Here is a 12,318-nt window from a genome sequence, read left to right as displayed (position 1 = left end):
CATTAGGGAGAGTCAGCAAATTATAAAGCTAAGAATAACGAGTCGTGAGTTACATGTTTCCAAGTGTTCATGTAAGATGTCCGGATATTCTGTTTGTGGACTGAATGCCAGCATCCCACATGTATGCGAGGCAGAAAGCCAGCATCCTAGACCAGGAAGGGAACTTGACAGCCGCTGTAGTGCTATCTTACCGCACTGCCGTCACTTACCCACCCGATACCAGTTGGTTGAACCTCGGTTGTTGCTTGCCACTTTACTGCAGCGTGGACGACTGGCAATGTTCAGGCCCCACTAACAGTTCTTGGGGAGGAACTGGCAACGTTATAGGTCTGTGAATGTTGTAAGGCCAGTGCACCATGCGAGAAGCAGATCACAAGAGTAGACAAGCATCCACCTGGTACAGAAAGTGTTAAGAATACCGGGCAGTATCCTTAGACTAACTGGAAACCCATCCAGTCTGACTAAATGCCAGCACCACGAGACTAACTGGCAGCTAGAGAGGATTAAGTGGCAACATAACAGGAGTGGCAGCGGTGCCGCACAGCTAACTGGCAACCCTTCAGTAGTAACGAGTGGATTGGGTGGTGTTGAAGGGCGCTAGGAGAGACAGGGATGGTTGATTCACGACAATGCCATGAGTCACTTGAATCATGAAGGGTAGTGGGTGAGTCTGTAGGGTCAGGGTGGAGTCACTTGAGTCAGAAGGGTGGCGTGTGGTGAGTCAGGGTGGGTGTGCGGGAGGTACACCCGGCCAGTCTAGTCAAAGCCACGGTGGAGGGCGGGACGGTGTTGTTGTTGTAAGACTCGGTCGCTCAGACCGTCCGTGATGGCAGGGAGTACGTCGCTCTCGGTAGCCTCGCTCGGCCCTGCTGCTAGCTGGCGTTCATCGGCCACCAGGGAGATTTTGGCTCATTAGGAGTTTTCGTACGGGTCTCCTGCCACGTTGTTTTGGCCCTCTTGAAATGTTGACCTGGCCTCTGTGATGTGACGGTGATCTCGATAACTGTCGATGGAGTAGTGTGATCCCTTGAAGACTCAAAATTCCGCCCCAGAGAGGTGTGCTGACTCGTCCAAACCTCTCACATGAAAACCCTGGACCAGAAGCCATGTCTCCTGAGGCCCGACGGACATGTTACAGGCTTGGTCTAACATCATGGCCTGCCTGGCTTTAGTTTGTCTACTCGTGGATACATTCATGGACATCATGGCGGCATGTGACCTCATCTGAAGGGGTTTCGACCGGTCACGACAGCTAGGCCTGCCGTGGGTGCCTGTGACCTCACGTGACCATGCAACCCTGTCCTGGGCGATGAAGCGACCTTCTTCAGTGTGTGTATGTGTGTGTGTGTGTGTGTGTGTAATAAGGTCATGTGTACTGCAGGTGGAACCAAGCCACCAGGAGTGTTAATGCCGTAACGAACAAAAACTTGTTATATAGTAATTACTTTAATGAGGCTTCACAAAAACGTGTTGTTGACGTTTAAGTCCTGAAGAACATGGACACTGACGTAGGTTGGTTGTAAAGTGACCATCCACGTAAATGATCAGTATGATTATAAATAGATAATTACCATTGTGAGTGTTATATGTGTTACATCTGGGGTGAAGAAGGTCGTAACAATCATTCTTCGTTACAGAGAAAGTATTTCTTAATTATGTCACAGTATATGGTGAAGTAATGTTATGTAGGCACAGGAGTATGTAATTACAAGCTTTTGAAGTACAGATGTGCTAGACAATATATTATTGATATGTTTAGGAAGAAGTTTTTGATAGAAAAAGATTATTGATTGAATCTTCTATTAACGGTATAGCAGGTAAGTTGATGCATAGAGATTCTCTGACTTACGGGGTCTACGTTGTCACATGATGACTGAAGAGTAACTCTATGTAACGTTGATATCTGGAGTTGTGATATGGAGAGAAGACAGAGACGACACTAGAAAGCAGCGATGAACTACAGCAGGGAATAATGTGGTGGGTGGAAGCCACAGCGTCCGCATTTCCTGTATGAGCACATGGTTGGCCTGAACCACACGGGTGTGTCCACCAAAGGGGGGGAGGGGGCCGGGAGGGTTGCTTCCCCTTCCTAGGAAAAAAAGAAATAGTTATGACATGCGTAGGTGTTGAGAGATGTCCACACTTAGTGTCTTTGTGTGTGTGTGTGTGTCATTGTTCGTATCTGGACAGATAATGGGGAGGGGGGGTAGTTCACCCTATGTACGACAAATACAATAAAAACTTAAAAGTTTTACGTATGTATTTCTCTTATGTACAAGAACCAGGTAGTAAACAGAACTAACACAGCTGTAATGTAACTTTGGTGAATGTCATTGTCATATGTTCAGCTCTGTCAATACCCTAGCATTATGTGTAGACCGTTCATCCTTCTTGATGCGTTTCTTGACTTACACCACTAATTACATCACCCTTGATACCTGGGGGATAACCTCGCTACGTAGATACAGTGGTGCTGGCATATATGTGGACACATGTAAAGCTGATAGTACAGAGATCAATTCCCTTACTAACGTTATGGTTCATAATTACACTGGAAAGTTAATCTTCCTAGGTACATAGGGAACTTGTAATCTAGTGAGCTACACTGGTCCAGTGATGCAATGGTCCAGTGATCCAGTGGTCTAGTGCTTCATTATTCCAGTGATACAGTTGATTTAGTACTCCAATGTTACAGCCAGTTAAACGATGTAGTGGTCCAGTGTTACTACATTGGTCCATTGTTTCAGTTGGTTCAAGGTTGCTAAGCGGGCCAGTGTTGCAATGTGTAGATTTGGTTCGGTATTTCCACACACTCATAAGAAGGTTTCGTGTTCTTGACGGGGTCATCCCAGGAAGACATTAAACCGAAGCTTGATCGTGACTTCCTGAAAATTAAAACGTGGCAGGACAGAGACGCGCCGGTTCGAGTCGGTTAGACGTTAGGTCGAATTCTGTATAATACGGAGTCGATTCTTAAGACACCGATTCGAGTCACATTTACTGGTAGTGCATCATGATCCAGTACTTGTGTTAGATGTGGTCACGTAATTTGGAAGAAACTCCAGATGTTTCGTTTGTGAAGGATAGATTTAGATAAAGCTTGGTTATTCCGGTTCATTTTTGATGGAGCGATAATTAAAGATGTAATTAGTTTATATGTATAGTTTATATGTAAATAGTGGTCGACATGGTACGGGCGAAACGTGCACCAGTCAATACCATCTTTTGTGTAAAGAAACTTTGCTGACGTACAGAGGTATCAAGAAATTGCGTCTTATTTTGAATTAAGTTGAACCGAGTTACTGCTTCCGCATTTCGAGGTGCTGCTCAGGTCCGAAATTGTGAGAGGAGAAATGTTTGCTGCAAGAAAAAGTGTGCAGGGCTGGAGGAAAGTGAGTTGAATTGTGCAAAGTGGAATCATCAGCATAAACGTGAGTAGGATTAGAAGTTGATGGGAGATTATTAATTTTTACGGGGAAAAGAAATAAATTAAGCGATAGGACAGGACCCTGGGGAACATCACTGTTGATAGGATAAGAGGATGTCACATTGGCATGAACTACAGCAGGGAAACGGTCGGAGAGGGAGCTGTGCATCAGTGAAAAGTGAAGTTTTAGAGAACTCACTGGCCACGTGCCACCAACGTTTCACGAAAATGTTTGAGAGAAGAGGACTAGAGGTGAATCACATAGATAATCACTGGTGGACGAACCTTGCTCTGCCAACAGATGTTGGTGTTTGATAAGAAGGAAGAGTGTTGTAAGTGCATGAGAAAGTGAAGATTACGGAGGGTATCAGATAGTGGGAACAGCGGAAGTGAGAGCAGTGGGCGGATAGTTGGAAGCGTTAGAGTGGTCTCCTTTCTTAGGGATGAGCTGAACCAAGGCCTGCTTCCAAGAAGGTAGAGTCTGGGTTTTTGAACAGTGACGAAACAAACAAACAGAGGTTGGTTTTAGCTCAGAGGCATATTGCCGTAGGACACAAGGTGGATGGGGCTAGACTTGGCTCTCTTGAGGTGAACATAGGAGGTACCTGGCAGGGGTTCAGTTGGAGGAGTAGAAGTATCTCAAGTTGAACCAGAGGAGACAAAGGTAGCGAAAAGTCGGACATCATCAGGTGGAGAGTCGGCTGTGGATTGATGAGGTGGGAAGAGAAAGAGGAATGGTGAGATTACAGGTGTTGTAGGAGATGCTTTAGGCTAATAAGCATCACATAGATTGGCCAGCATGTCAGATCAGCACATTTTCTGTATATGAAGGTTTGCTTGACTTGACTACCAAGAAGAACCTCTTTAAGTGATTTATATCAGGAATGAAAGCAGAATGGGTTACAGGGGAACTGAGTTACGTGATGCGATGTGTTCTCTTCCAAGCTTCAGGAGAGGAGCCACAATGAACATGTTACAGTCAGTCTTGAGCACGGAGGGCGTTGATCTGGCAAGACTCTGAGGGTACGTGATGAAAAGTTAGGAGAGATTGTAGTGATGTGCCCCGACCTTACTGTTCATATAGACTGGTGATGGTAAGAACATTTTACAACCCCGTCCCTTATGAGAAAACCCCGGCACCTCTATCTGTGGTGAGGCACCTGAAGGAGATGGTTATAGTGGAGGGGTAGAGCGCATTGTAAGGCAGTGCACAACCTTCAAGATTTTGTGGTGGTTGTTTTCAGTTTATATTGATTATTGGTTGTAGTCTTGGATCGATTTTATGTGATTTTACTTATGATTATTATTATTACACAGATGGGTAACGTCGTGTTCCTTAGTAATGAGTTTATGATTAAACATGTTATTGCAGTGTAAGAGTAGAGGGAGGGAGAGGTGAGTGTGTGTGTGTGTGTCACAACAACAGGAAATACTCCGGACATGTAGAAAACGGGACATTTATTTGGGAGTTGTAAATGCGTCTGGGTCAAGCCGGCTTCTTGTTTACCCCAGGATGAACTGTGGTGGAACTAAAGTTTGGTCAAAGTGCTAGGCGAGCAGTCTCCCGTCCTCCATATTAATTAGAACATGGATGCGTGTGGCTTAAGCTGGCATGTCTCTCTTGTTTCCCAGGATGAACGATGACGTGATTGCGTCTGAGTGAAGACCGGCTGGCTTTTATTTTCCCAGGATGGAGTAGGACGACTGCGAGTGTGTCAGTCAAGCCAGTATATGCCTTGCTGTTTCCCCCCACGATTCCTCGTCAGCTCCGCTTGACCCTCAGTAGGAGAGGCTGGGTTAAGGATAGCGAGGCTGTGTTGTGTATGATCGATGGTGGCTACAGAGGGATTATTTTTCCTTTCTTCTCCTGATGCCAAGAACCACCAGAGAGAGTCCCTCTCCTACGTCAGGAAGGACGTGTGACGTAGGGTAAGATGATGGTTCTCAGTGGTGTGGCATATTGGTCAGGTGGGATGTTGATGTGGCGCGTAGTGACGGTTCTGCTTACCCTCGGCTGTGGTGGACTTGCCCTTACACTCGCTCATGTACAAGTTTAAAAAAGGTTTGTTGTGGAGTCGCGTTCTCGTTCTTGATAATTCCGTCACCATTAAATCTTCGTCCTCGTCACTTGTTCACGTTCTCATGCTGGTGCCATGTCTTATTTATTTCCTCAACGTACTCTCTCTCTCTCTCTCTCTCTCTCTCTCTCTCTCTCTCTCTCTCTCTCTCTCGTGACTTTCTCTCGTTTTCTGGAGTTACGTCATCCTTCCCCAGTTTCTTTGATAATATGACGTAACCTAAGCTGACCTGAACTAAACCTTCTTAACCTAAGTTGGTGTAACCTGACGTGACCTGACCTAACCTAACCTAACCTAACCTAACCTGATCATTCTCCAAATGAACCGATCCGAACCTGACTTAATCTAACCGAAGTTAACCTTCACCTTTTTCCCACGAAGGAACTTATGTACATTATTTCTTATATATACTTTTTTGTGGTTAATGTTCAAAGCGTCGGCACCCACGGTCCATAAGAGAGGATTACGCCAAGTCTTTTTCCTCATTTTAACTCTCTTGTTTTTATTCTAGGCTTTCTATAACCCTTGGTTCCCGTTTTCTATATTTGGGTTTATGAGATGGGTGACTGTGGTTCCCCTCAGGCGTGACGTAATGGAAGGGGGAAGGAGGTGCCTGCCCTTGAGGATGGTGTAGTTAGGAGCTCGCGTGCCCTGGCCGGCCCTGGGGTTGACCGCCACGACCACTGCTGGACCAGGGAGGGAGACGAACACACAGACAGACATGTTTAGAGGGTTGGACTGAGTGTGTGTGTTGTGTTTGTGACGTCCATTGTTGATCTCTATAGTATGTTTGTGACACTTATCTCTCGCTTACGTTTTGTATATCATAATGCGGCTGTCTCGTTCTTCATGTTCGCCTGTGTCTGTTGTGGCTCATATATGACGCATGTCTTCAGTCTGGAATTATTAGTATTCTGTTAAACAATCCGAACTGGTCGAATATATATATATATATATTTCTTTTTCTTTCAAACTATTCGCCATTTCCCGCATTAGCGAGGTAGCGTTAAGAGCAATATATATATATATATATATATATATATATATATATATATATATATATATATGTATGTATGTATATATAATCACGAAAGGAAAGCACGGACAGAATTATTCTTAAGAGCTTTCGTGTATATGAACACATCTTAAGAAGCACAACATATGTTCACAGAATCTACACTAATGTCTTGGCTGAGCGAGGGGTGTTCACTGTCCCATGCTGGAGAATACTGAGACTAGCAGCGTGTGGTGGGTTTCTTATATATCTCTCTTTCTTTCATACTATTCGCCATTTCCTGCGTTAGCGAGGTAGCGTTAAGAATAGAGGACTGGGCCTTTGAGGGAATATCCTCACCTGGCCCCCTTCTCTGTTCCTTCTTTTGGAAAATAAAAAAAAAAGAGAGTAGGATTTCCAGCCCCCCCCGCTCCCTCCCCTTTTAGTCGCCTTCTACGACACGCAGGGAATACGTGGGAAGTATTCTTTCTCCCCTATCCCCAGGGATATATATATATATATAAAGAGAGGAAACAATATAGAGAGCAAGAAATAGGTATGGTGATGGTGAAAGATACCGGGAACACGCGTGTCCACCAACGATTGACTACGAAATTTTCCTAGTGGTCACTGCTGGCGCGTAGCACTCGCCACAAAAAAAAGATGATTTAGAGTTATGAACGATTCATGTGAGTTACGTGTTGTCAAGTGTTATGTGTGTGTGTGTGTGTGTGTGTGTGTGTGAGATAGAGAGAGAGAGAGAGAGAGAGAGAGAGAGAGAGAGAGAGAGAGAGAGAGAGAGAGAGAGAGAGAGAGAGAGTGTCATGGGGAGGGGTAGTAACAGGGGAGGGGAGGTAGCTCAGTGAACGAGACGTTGTGTGGTGGTGGTGGTGTACTCACCTCCCCCTCCCTCCCTCCCTTAGTCATAATGTAAACAACTCCTCAAGTCTCATGCTGGTTGGTAGACTGACTGGTTGTGGTGCTGGTTGGTAGACTGGTTGTAGTGCTAGTTGTTAGACTGTTTGTGGTGCAGGGAGGTAGACTGGTTGTGGTTCTGGTTGGTTGTGATGCTGTTCGGTGATTGTAGATGTTTCTCATGGTTCTTGGTAACCTTGCTGGGTGATGATGGCCTCACCTGACGAGTGATGATCATGGTGGAAGTATTGACCTCACATGAGCAGAGTGTAGGGGGGGGGGGGTCACCTTCAGTTATAGTGGCCTCATGTAATGTCTTGATGCAGCTGGCGAGCGAGGTGCCTCTCTCGTATTGTTTTATTCATACCCAACCTGCGGGGTAAGTTTTCTCACACCTCCTGGTCGTATGTTCGTGTGTTCTGACCTCACTAAGAGATAAAACTTGGAGTCATGTCATCTCAGCTTGTAGCTGGAGGATTGGGGGGGGGAGGGGGGGCTTTAGGAGCTTGTATACGGTAGGTTGAGGGAAGGCCCCCCCCCCCCCCCCTTGTGATATGTTGAGCTACAGCCTGGCGACATGATGTCTGGTTGTTGTGACACACTGTTGGAAAGTTGGCACACAGGTGTGTAGATGTTGGGACACAGTGTTGGAAAGTTGGCACACAGGTGTGTAGATGTTGGGACACAGTGTTGGAAAGTTGGCACACAGGTGTGTAGATGTTGGGACAGTGTTGGCAGGTTGGCAGACGTGTCTAGATCTTAGGACATAGTGGTGGGAGCTTGGACACGCAGTTGTTTGGATGAGACATAATGTTGGAAAGTTAATATATAAGTGTCAAGCTGTTAGGACACATTGATAGGAAAGTTAGCACACAGTTGTTTGCATGTTGGGGCACAGTGATGGCAGGTTGGCACACAGTCGGCGGTAAGAGGATTTTCAGGGAAAGAGAACGCTGGCCAGTCAGACAGGATTATTTGATTTTAAACTGGAGAATGATTGAAGCTGGTGTGTGTGTGTGTGTGTGTGTGTGTGTGTGTTATTTCCCGTTTGTTCAGTGTGGGGAGGGAGTTGTGCACTGTTAGGGCTCCTTTTCCTCCACTTTCTCTCCTGTCATAGAACTTGTCAGATTTATCCATAACGGTAACTCACAGTTTCGTCATTTACCTCATTCCGGTCATCCATTACTGTAATCCAGTAAGATAATTTCTATCCATTTTTTATGACAAGTTTGGCACTCACTGCCGTGTTATGTCCTCAACTTCTGACAACATTTACTGAAGACCTGGTCTTCGTCAGCATTGGCACATGGTTGTGAAACTTGAAGGCTGTGATGAATCCATTTCTCATTCTTCTCGTAACTTGATATCTCGGTTCTCGTGCCGTCAGTGCTTCCCTCTTGCGTTATTCCGTTGTGCATCTGTGAGTGTAGTGACCCAACTTGAGACGCTTTTCATAGTTATGGTTTGACATGAGGGTGTCGGTAGTACGTTGAACATGTCCTCATCCGTGGACGTAGGGTCGATTTTTATATCTACCAGCAGACGGTGTCTTCCGTGCTTACCCTCAACTCCCTCATTGATATAGATCCCTGCAGGTTATATCTTGCGGCATAATACCCATATGAAGGCTGTCTGTGCCGTCCTCGCTACGTATCACTCGTGTGACATTCATGGCCCATGTGGTCATCAGACCAGCATTGGTGGTGGTCTATCTATGATGGCCTCTAAGTTGATGCGTCTTCTTCATTCTCTACTTCTCTCATGCCTGTGGGTGGCATCATCTGTAAACACATGTAGGGACGAGTCCAGTGTTTGTGACAAGTTATTTTTGAATATATCAGGACCATTGGTTCCAGGTGACCCTGTGCGATTTCGAGAAGGCCCCGTCTAACATGCCTCCTTTCTTCCTTCTGATTAGATCATTTCCATTCCATTGAAGGACTCTCCGCCATATTCCTTTGACTTCCTCTCCTGAATCAGTGACTCTCTCTCTCTCTCTCTCTCTCTCTCTCTCTCTCTCTCTCTCTCTCTCTCTCTCTCTCTCTCTCTCTCTCTCGTCTCTCTCTCAGGTAATCTTCCCACAGTAAGGAGTCATGTGTTTGCTGTATGATTATCTTTTACAAGGTTTTACAGACCACACTCACAGGAGAGACCCCTACAGAACATGGCAGTGTTTGCATTCCTTTATAAACAAGCGCGACATTTGCGCTCCTCCTGCCACAGAGTGAACAATACTCAGGTGTATCTGTACATTATACTTCAGGAGGTGTGGAGAAGCTTCATCATCACTACCATGAGTCGTACATGGTCTGGGCCTCTACTGCTCTAGTTATGTCTTCTGTAGCAACATTACTGTACTCACCAAGACCTCTCCCCAGTTTGTTGTTGGTGCTGGTGTCTCTCAGTGTGACACTTGTGAACTATACGTTTGCCTCGTCTCTTACTACCAAATTCTCCACATGAATTCGTCAGCCAGTTTAGCAACCTTACCACCAGCAGTTCACTCGACATGAATTTGTGGATAAGGTTTGAGTGATCGTTGACTTCCATCAAAATATCGTTCGTCACGTTTCTGTACTCCTCTATCTTGGCGTACTCGCCCCGTGTTCTCTTATATCTGTCAAGTGCTGGTTGGTTATCGTGTCGTCTTATATCTCCTGCAAAGTACATTCCCAAACTTGCTTTTTGACGTGATATATAGAGCAATCTCTCTCTCGGTCTTTTCTAAGTTTCCTCTTCTATTTTTAGGCAAAGGTACTCACGCCCCTTTATAGCAGACTTCATAGAACCTTGCGTATCAGTGATGTGTAACATAATTGTGGAACTATTTCTTATATCATGTACTCGAAGGAGTTCCTGAGTTGTGTGTAGTTTCCACGATTACGTCATGTATTTGCGTGGCATCCTGTGTGATGTGTTCGTAATGCTGACATAATGAGGCGTCATCATGAGGCACAACATGATCATGACTGGTCATGTCGGTGTGTGTCCTGGCTAGTGGACGTCTCGCGATGATGGTGTGTCATCCTCTGGGCTCAGTGACGTGCACACACAGGCACGTCTTGTGTGTGTGCATAGTGAGACCTTGTGTCTCCATGACACTCCGTTTCCATGAGAGTGTAGACCCTGTGTGTGGGGAGCTCGATCACAACGACTTGGCCACGAGGGGAGGACCACAGCACCAACCTGCTCCTTCCTTCATTATTATCTTCTTCCTTCCCTTGTGCGTGTGTGTGTGTGTGTGTGTGTGTGATCCATTTTCCACGGTGGCACGAAACGCCTTCCTTCCTCCACTTCTCTCACTATTCCTCTCACACACTCACTCTAATTCTCACTCTCCATTGGTGGCCTCATAGTTATTACCTACCAGAGAGAGAGAGAGAGAGAGAGAGAGAGAGAGAGAGAGAGAGAGAGAGAGAGTTGTGCTACCTTGTTAGGTCTGGGGAAAGGGCTGCGAGGGAGTGGGGCAGGGGATTGAAGGGGAGGGGGCGCCTGCTGATGGAGGAGGAAGGTGGGGGGGGGGGTGTTAGGGGGACGGGTGGAACTCATAAACCCGAGCGGCCTGACCCTAGGCACGGACGCACACACACACACACACACACACACACACACACACACACACACACACACACACACACACACACACACTCACGCACCCACTCACCCACGGCCGTCTGCTGCTTACTCCCTCCCTCCCAACCTGCCTCTATCTATATACACATTAGATCCTTGGTCTCCATCTTCATAGATCAGATGGTGGGGATACTATTTCTGTCGTGGAGCAGATCACCTGGTCAGAGATCATTATATCTTCCCTTATTTGTCTGGTCTGTGTACTGTCCCTCACTCCCTCCCTCCACCCCTCCCTCCGAGTCCTGACTCTGACATCATTGTGGGAGGGTGCCTCCTCCTCCTCCTCCTCCTCCTCCTCTACCACCTTTTCTCATTTCCCAGTAGCTAGGGAGGCGATGTGAGTCTCTCTCTCTCTCTCTCTCTCTCTCTCTCTCTCTCTCTCTCTCTCTCTCTCTCTCTCTCTCTCTCTCTCTCGTGCCCTTGAGTGACACTTCAGAATATAGATTCCTTCCATTACTGTGTGTGTGTGTGTGTGTGTGTGTGTGTGTGTGTGTGTGTGTGTGTGTGTGTCATATTTTCCCACAGTGTTATCAGATAGTGGTGGTGGGGATTGACGGCCTGTTTATTTATGGATGGTCTCTTGTCTGGCAACTTTACTACACAATTGTGGATCCCAACCTTCAGTGTGATGTAGGTTCACAGTGCATGGCCTGACTCTGCCTACTGCCAGGTCCTGGCTACACGTAATTTAGGTCGTCATTACGTGTCGTTTGAACCTTTGTTGACTGGATGATCAATTGTAGATTCTTGTGAGACTGGAGTTGAAGGGGTCGATGTCTCGGGTAGACCTGAAGAGCTTATAGCACTGTCTTGAGACGCAGCTGCTCCTACGACTTATTCCCCTGCTTGTTGTTATGTTGCCATGCGCCTTCTTGACAGGTGAGGGGCCCCTGTTCATGGTATAATGTGGTCTTGTTATCACACATGATGATTGTTACATCTTTGGGGCTGTTAACACAAGGTCTCGCCCAACCTGTCCCAAAGCTTAACAAAGTGTGGTTCCTTATGACGTGAGTGGTTCATGGGATGTTTGATTGTGCGTGAATTGGCTGGGATTATCACCGGAAATCATAAGGATTATAACTAAATCTCTGGGATTACACCTGGAAATAATAAAGTACACTGCGTTCGTGGGATTACACCATGAAATCCCTGGAGTGTACTCAGAGATCACTGATTACATTAAGGCCTCTGGGCTGGTGTTAGAACCATCAGGATTACGGTAAAACTTTCATGCCATTACTTTCTGCGATGACTTTCAGATTTTATTT

General features: G+C 46.2%; 2 protein-coding genes across 8 annotated transcripts in view; both read left to right on the top strand.

The window, feature by feature from the left end:
• Positions 1–12,318, top strand: part of LOC139765587 (uncharacterized) — a 106,538-nt gene that overhangs the window by 54,192 nt on the left and 40,028 nt on the right. The gene's annotated exons all lie outside the window — the stretch shown is intronic.
• Fak (protein tyrosine kinase 2 Fak) overlaps positions 758–12,318 on the top strand; it is a 216,925-nt gene continuing 205,364 nt past the window's right edge. For 2 of the 4 annotated variants that reach the window (XM_071693201.1, XM_071693208.1), the window contains exon 1: positions 759–797. The gene's annotated coding sequence lies outside the window, so the exon portion shown is untranslated. Of the gene's footprint in view, positions 798–12,318 lie in introns of all 4 variants that reach the window. The other 2 variants (XM_071693206.1, XM_071693199.1) reach the window with 2 other exon arrangements.

This window comes from Panulirus ornatus, chromosome 55 (genome assembly GCF_036320965.1).
Source record: "Panulirus ornatus isolate Po-2019 chromosome 55, ASM3632096v1, whole genome shotgun sequence".
Lineage (NCBI taxonomy): Eukaryota > Metazoa > Arthropoda > Malacostraca > Decapoda > Palinuridae > Panulirus > Panulirus ornatus.
Note: the sequence above shows the minus strand (reverse complement) of the source record. Positions and strands in the feature narration are given on the sequence as shown.